At 36.9% G+C, this 8,187-nt stretch overlaps 1 long non-coding RNA gene across 1 annotated transcript; it reads left to right on the plus strand.

Annotated features, from left to right (window-relative positions):
- The first annotated feature begins 624 nt into the window (after positions 1–624).
- LOC113462466 lies at positions 625–7,976 on the plus strand. The gene is made up of 2 exons (XR_003384868.2): positions 625–934; positions 7,144–7,976. It is a non-coding gene; the product is annotated as an uncharacterized LOC113462466 (long non-coding RNA).
- Positions 7,977–8,187: the final 211 nt, after the last annotated feature.

Consider the following 8,187-nt stretch of genomic DNA (forward strand, 5'->3'; position numbering starts at 1 on the left):
TAAATACTTAAGCTTGATTCAGTCGAGCCTATCTTGCATAAGTAAATTGGCATGTGATTTTTTGTGCTCGAATCTAAGAGATTGTCTACTTCATCAAGAAGACCATATTATATCTGCTAAAATATGCAAACACTGGTAAGAGAGCTTGTCCAAAATCGAAAAATATTTGTCAAAAATGTTCAAAAAAAAACTATCTATAGGTCCTTAAATTTTTAGTTATTAAACATTTTATAGCCCCTCAGCCATATTATTTGCATCACTTATTTATAGAAAATTAGGAGTGGCGATCGGGTCAAATTAAATGCATGATGGATTAAAAATTTGTTAATCTAAATCCGATCTATCCATTAAACTATCAAAAATCTAGATCCAAATATGATCATTTTATTAAATAGATTATATAATGAATTGAAACAAGATAGGTGAATTAACCAGTTAAGTATTGCCACCCTTATGTGAAATATATTTATAAAAATTATTACATTATATGTGAAATATATTCATCCTTAAATACAACTTTCATTTAAAACTGCATTTGACCCTGCAATGTTTATTAAGATGTATGAGGGTAAGCTTATTTATCTGGCCTCTAACTGGAATTTTTGATTATTAAGTTGCCTCGTGGACGTGGACCCCAATTTTTGTAGAACTCCTTAAGCTCCTCCTCCTGCGAGCACTAGAAATAATTTTCCGTCCACAATAGGCGTCAAAATCGCATAGAAATCGCGCGAGTAATATCTCAGTCTCCCTCAAAACCATTCGATTAAATTCCATCCTATCAAGTATCAACTACTTGTAGGGTTTTATCATCTCTCTTTTTTTCTTTCCTTCCCCGCTCGAATGCTATGTGGACATTGGGCGATTCCCTCTCCCGAGTTACGGCAATGATTAGGGCAATCTCTTCACGATTCTCGATGCCACCGATCCGAACGGAGTAAGTTCAGTTCGTTCTTCTTCTCTTTTTCACAACCAAAATCTCTAGATCGTTTGATCCTATCAAGTGTTTGTGGTTATTGCTCAAATAAAGCGCAACCAACTCAACTTCTGGAATTTAGTATAGATGGATATAGATTAATTCTTTCTTTTATCATGTTTTTGATTTAATTAAGCATGTTAGAAAGTAGGATTCTACATGCTCGAGTGTCTCTGAGCTGATCCACTAGAAGAGTAGAACCTTTGTGAACTTTGGAGGGTGTTTGGATGCCCTGATTTGGTGTATAGTGACAGCATGCTGGAGATAATGATCTTTGACCAGAAAATAAATGGCTGCCAGTGTGTTCAGTTTCCTTGTGAAAGGGAGGAGGATGATGGAAAAATATTAGAGAGCTGTAACAAATGGTAATAAGCTTGTATCCAGTTATTCTTTATTTAATTGAAGATGCATGTAGCCCCAACAAAAAATAGGTTGGTGGATATTGTTATAGGCTGCTCCATACTTACATATTTCAGTACAGAGAGCTAATTTACATATTGATATATATTTAGAGAACATAAAGCAAAGTTCCTATTTTTGTAGATAAGTGGTGAGGAATGTTTGACATGCTTGCCAACATTGAGAGTTGGTATCAGATAAAACAAATGGGCTTAACAAAATGTAAATAAGATTAAACATAGACTTCATAGGAGCCAAGAATTGTAGACATGTCAAAAAGGGATGGTACCATTTGTATTATACCGCTTTGATGAAAAAACAGGACAGCTATACAGGACATCGATTCTTAACTGGATCAAGATGTCCCCTTGTTTTGGCCGAAACCAGTTGGGACTGGCTAGGACTAGGGCTGATTCGGCCATTACCAAGGGCGACTTGACTGGATCGCTTGATTTGATAAAGAAAAAAGAGACAGCGTGGGCCCATACTCTCTTTCCCTTGGCTTGTTACAGGTCTACTGTGGGTGAAGATTGAGAAAGAGGGCGAGGGAGATGGGGTGGGGGTGGGGGTGGGGGTGGTGGAGAGGAGGGCAGATCCGACCAGTCCTTTAAGCAGTGCAGCACCATATACCCTATCATTGTCTCAAAAATCACTTTAACTTTGAAAAAATATTCATTAAAAATATATTTAAGATAAAATTAAAAATTTTAAAAAATGGTGATTTAGAGGCAAAAACGATCCAGTACTATGTTTAATAAATTGGGGTAATGGAATTGCAAATGCTAGGAATAGTTAAATGTTGGAGCATTTGCCTAAGTCGCAAGTAGGAGAAGGTAGGAGCTTATTAAATGATTTGGTCAAGTTTTAATGAACTTTTGTTGGACCTTTCTCTATCTTTGGTGAAGTAGTTTGAGGAAATTGAACAATTTAGTCTGGAAAGAAATTTAGAGGAAAAAGGAAATTAATAAAGCCATCTAAAGTGGATAAAATTGGTGCTTGTTGGTTAGGGCCTACATGAATCTCCATTTTTCCCCAAGAGATGTTACAGGTGGTTAAGGAGGATATCATACAATTCTTCTATGAATTTGGGCGACATGGAGAAGTTAGTAGATCATTCAATATGCCAAAGAAAGTCTCTACGAAGTAGCAAATATTTACAAAGATCCTTGAAATGTGAGTGACATAGAGGCCTACAATACGGAAGCAACATATATGTGTGTGTATGGAGTGGAATTAGAAGCACTTTTGTCTAGAATTCAGTTTACTTTTTATTTCTTGATTATGATGTTTCTGTCTAAATGCCTGAAGAGACTAATGGGAGACCATATGTAAAAGCTTGGTGGTTTAAATTTCAGATATTTCAGTTGGCTCAACGTTGGATATAGTTTAGCAGAGGTATGAAATGTTAGTTGTTCTACAGAGAATATTTAGCTGACAGAATTCATAAATTTATGCTCAAGAATCTTGGACTGTCTGAGGTCGAAAAATCAACAAAGGGAAAACTAGGTATAAGTTGGTGGACAACATAGAGTCTTGTTTTAGGTGACTTATGTGGGAGATACTGCTTCTATAGCTTAGTCCTATATATTTTATTCATTCATGCATTCATTCATTTTGAGCAATATCTAGAATTAGAACTCTGGACCTCGCCAAGAGCAAGCCCTTGAGGGAGAGGTGCTAACCAACTGAGCTAGCAGTTGTTGGGTTTATGTTTTATGAATTAGTTATACGTGATAAGAAAGTTTGGATAAGATAGTTTTGTGGACGACAAGGTTTCCTTTAGAATCCTTACTGTTGTCTATTTTCTCAGTGCTAGTTGTGTGGGCATGATAGAAAGATTTAGTGTTTTCAAGTTGCTTGGTTTGATAAGTATCCAATATCCTTTGGTTCTAGAGCTTCTTTTCCTGTGTGCTTATTGGCCCCTTAGCAAATATCAAGATGTACTACAGCTCATATTTACATCTAGTCTTATAGGTTATTAATGTTTTTGGTCTTACATCTTGTTAAATATTTTATTGTCTTGCTTGATAATATAGGAAAAAATGATCATTAATGTTAACAAAATAGGAAGATCTGAATTTGTTTTCAAGTGTTCTCTGTCTTGGAGCAGTAATCATCTCTTCTGATCGTGTGTCTTGGTCTTGTCTTCGGTTCAAAATGAGATGAAACATTCCTGAGGTTGCTAACGTTTAATAGCTAGTTATCAAAAGTTGAGAATCTTTGCCAGTTAGGTTAAGCATTGATTGCATGGTCATTTGGAAGGAAAGAAATGCTTGAATTATTTAAACATAGGAACTTTTTGATTGAGGTTTTTGCTTGAGAAATGGATTGATGCTGTATAGGCTTTAGCTAGAAAAAGTTCCGCACAATTTTTTTTCATGACTTAGTTGGGCAAATGGGAGAGTCAAATGGGACTAGCTTTGCTAAAGTCATTGGTGGCTTCTAATATCTACCGTTTATATGAGGGCGCTTTGTGGCAATGGCCTATGCATTTCTTTGCTTTGGTGTTTGCTCAGTCTGATAAAGGGGCCATTAATATCATTTATCGACTATTTATGAATGCCTTCCATTTTTTGCTAAACCTGTTGGCAGCCACCATGGATGTCTTCGTCTTCGTTTTTTGTTGCTTTGTGCATTTTGTTGCTCATGCTATGCTGCTATTTCACTTTATACTGTGAACTACTTTTTTTTTTTTTTTTTGCCTAAGGGAATTCTGTGAATTACAATTTGAGCAATATTAAAACAACAAACAGCTCTCACCGACCACTCGAAGACAGGACTCATGCACCCAAAGCTTCTGCCTATAGGGGGCCTACCACCTGGGCTCATGAGCCTTTACCTGCAAATGCAATTACTTAGGAATTAATCTGTTTCTTGATGGTTGTTTGTGGGGATTGTTCATTCTTTCATCATTATCTGTACTCTTTTTGGTTCATTTGCTTCATGTTACTGTATTTATCCCATCAAATGAGTAGGAGCAACTTTATGATCCCTTTTCCATTTAGTCCTGCGAAGAGATAAATGCTCTCTCATCTGCGTTCTTAGTTCTTCCTGCTGAGGGATGCATAATGCATACTTTGTCAGTTTCATCCCATTGATATTTATTCAAAAGATCTAATATTGTAGCAGCTTAATAATGGCACCATCATTGCTCCGGTATCTCGGGGGGTTTTAGCAGAGGAATTTGGTGTAAAGAAGATCTATGTCTCTTCAGACACGCTCCCAGTATAGAGGTGACTAGATATAAGAAAGAAACTTCAATCTTGAAAGACAGCATTTCAAATGTTTGCTAAGTGATGCAAGAAAGCTAGTATTCAGACTGGTGGGAACCTCCCAAGGATCCAAATTAATAGAGAAAAGTGAAAAACTCTTTGTGACATCAATTTTCAAAATTGGCTGATCAAAATATGTCCTTGATCCAAACTCCAAATGGTCACTTTTTAACAAATCTAAAATCAAATATATTTTACTGATCGTTCTTCTGTTCTGTTCCATAAAACTTTTAGCAAAAATGACAATTTAGAAAAACTGAAAAATTAAAAACTGACTTCTCTTTTGTCTATAAATCCTAAGTTTTGGTTTATCTATTCTAGTAGAACTCACAAGAACTCGAGGAGCCCCTTAATGAACAGGAGATCTAATTGACTGAATGAAGCTTGGGTTGAATATCTTCATCATGGTTGGTTGGGCAGTAAATACTCAAGATTTTCTGCACCTGTTGCTCTATTGGAGACCTTGGGATCTCGATGTATCCCACAAGGGGAATGCGATGATCATGGAATATTGTGTGACATATCCTTCTGCATAATATAAGTAGACTATAACGGCTATGCCAAGACCACTTACAATAATGCTTTTGGTTGCTTCCTAACATGATATGACGAATTCAGATAACTGATGTGCAGGTTTCTTTTACTATACAAAACAATTTCTGAACTTGTAATTGTTTAAAAACTGAAATTCTTCACAGCAAGCACGTGTTATCTATAGGTGATGTTATTTGTTTCCCAAGATTTGATTATTTGTACTTTGCTACAGTTTTTTGGAAGCTAACTTCAATAGCTTTTTTTCTGAAGCACTGTCTGCAAGCTTGGTTCTTGATTGGAAAATTAACACTTGCATTCAGATATCTATTCTTACTGTTCATGGTTTTGTTGCCCATTGGTTCATCACTAATGCGTGCTCTTATTGGTAACATATTTTATAAACTTTAGAAGAGGAAAGAAGGCTTTACAGGTTGGAGCTTCCTGAGACTCAAATTGCTAATGCTGCTTGTTGGAACCATCTTGAACAAAGCAAATGACATAGCATGCCCTGCATACAATCTAGTACTTTTTCTTTATTGGTGACATAACACAAGCAGTTCCATGATGTATTCTCCTTCATAATGATTGTTGGTAGCCTTGTTGATTTCTAAGGATGCATCTTGCCCACCTACTTTCCCACATAGCACTATGTCATCCGAGTCATTTCTGACTAGGAATTCCCTATGAACAACTGGACTTCTACTCACTCATTTGGTGCACATTAGAAGCCCCAAGCATTTGTTGGTAGCCTTGTTGATTTCTATGGATGCATCTTGCCCGCCTACTTTCCCACATAGCACTATGTCATCCGAGTCATTTCTGACTAGGAATTCCCTATGAACAACGGGACTTCTACTAAAATTCTCTCTCTCTCTCTCTCTCTCTCATTTGGTGCACATTAGAAGCCAAGCATGGCAAAATCTGTTTTCTATCTTTTGCTTGTGTGCGTAGCGAAAAAGCTGGAACTTTGCTCTCCCTTTTTCCGTAAACAGCATCAGAACAATAGATGTCCAGACTAACACCTGTAGTTAAATTGTCAATCTCTTACCCAATAAAATACCACCAACTTGATGGGTTGATAGAATATATTATATTTTTATTTTTACTGTTTGATATTAATTTGTCAACATCATCAAATGACCAGATGTTAATATAATTGATGCATTTGTGATCCTCGGGATACATATTCAATATGCCAGAATCTTGCTGACGGTAAACTGAATTGTTAAGTCCATAGTGGATAAGAAAATTGCAACGTGGAAGGAAAAATTGAGAAATGCATTGCATCCTAGATTATACTCTAATACAATATCTGCTGAGAATAAAAAAGACAGATGTGTAAGATACATTTGCCCATATTCAATGATTTACTTGCCATTAAAATAAGATACCAAATTACCAGATGTGCTACCTAGTATATTAGTCAATGTAGCTGTTAGCTGCAAGTAAACTATGATATAGGATGCTGATTGCTTTTCCTGGCATGCTCATGTAGTCTATGCTGGTGTTGCTCGCTGGTTAGCCATTAGAGGAGCTCTTTTATCTACCTTCTTTCTTTGATTTCAACTTCGTCTTTATTGAGGTTTCTGTCTCAGCAATTCTTGTCCTTCAAAACAAAATCTTGTAATAATTTATTCTATCTTTGAGGTTGTTTGTATCTGATAAAGCAAGAGGACCAAAGTCATCTTCTTCCTCTGATGGTGTGATATACTTTTGGGATATGCATTTCAGATGCATGGACCATATAAAATTATTTGGCCCTTTTCCAGATATATGACAAAACAGTTGCTATGTGCTAGCCTGTGACCCTTGAAAGGGGTGCAGATCATGACATTGCGACTTGCAAAGCAACTGATATTTCACTTTGTTCTAGGGATCTCTACAAAGATACCAATCCTAAGAATCTTGTATCTACTGTTCGTTAAAAGGATCATGGCTTTATTATATTGTTGTCTGGATATACAGGCAGATGCATTGATCCAACTCCTCTCTGTAATCATATCTGAAGGATGCTTTGCTCAAGGGAGTTTTTCTTGACAGTGAGGCATTCAGCTCCCTGGTTTCCTCTTTTAATGTGGGCTCCTCGGATCGAAAAGAATTAGAAACAGCTCAATACTGACATATGCATTTTAGACATATACGGTCATAATTCTTCTAGTAATCTGAGTCTGACTTATGCCTATAAGCTGTTCACTCACTTGCAAATATACAACTTGGTAAGCTGGCTGGAACAAGTGCAGGAAATTTCTCAATCAGGAGTGGGTGGTTCTGATCATTCTTGGAAGACTGGCTTTCCTCCAATTCCTCCATCTGTGGAAGGCTGTCATTTCTTGTTAAGACTATTAGAAATCAGTACCTCTCGGTTGTCTTGATCAAGGCTAGCTAGCATAAACAAGGGGTCAGCATGCAGGCCTATTCGGCTGGGGCCGAAGTTATTGGCACTCATGGTTTCAGCAGGTGTAATCAGCTTGAATTGACTGCAGCACCAACAAAAATCGACATCTAATCAAAATGATTTTGGCTTATGGTTATCATGATCGGTGGTTAGGCCTGCTGGTTGCTGCATGACTTTAGCTGTTAGGTGGGTGTGATGGTGCCACGGTTGCAGTCTTCTGCAACCTATGGTATTCTGCTATGGCAGCTGCTTGCATCTCCATGATTGAAATATTTCTTCCACAAGTGTACATGATGTTTGTTTTGACTTGAGTAAGACACTTGTTTTACCATCAGATTATGTATGACAGCTGCTCAAGGTTAAAATTGGGAAAATAAAAATCATTTTTCTTATTTGTATGGAATCTGCTTCATTGATTTCAATGTCAACTTGTTTAAACATCTGTGAACTGAAACATATTAAATTTCAGTTGTTATCATGCCAATTGCTTAAACTGAAGCGTATGCAGATAAACTTTTTGCTGAAGGACAGAGGTTGTATCTTCCATGCGAGAGAATGGTTCCCGTCCCTTCATGCGAATCCACCACTGGATCGCGCAATGGTCACTTTGAGAT

Source organism: Phoenix dactylifera, chromosome 10 (genome assembly GCF_009389715.1).
Source record: "Phoenix dactylifera cultivar Barhee BC4 chromosome 10, palm_55x_up_171113_PBpolish2nd_filt_p, whole genome shotgun sequence".
Classification (NCBI taxonomy): Eukaryota; Viridiplantae; Streptophyta; class Magnoliopsida; order Arecales; family Arecaceae; genus Phoenix; species Phoenix dactylifera.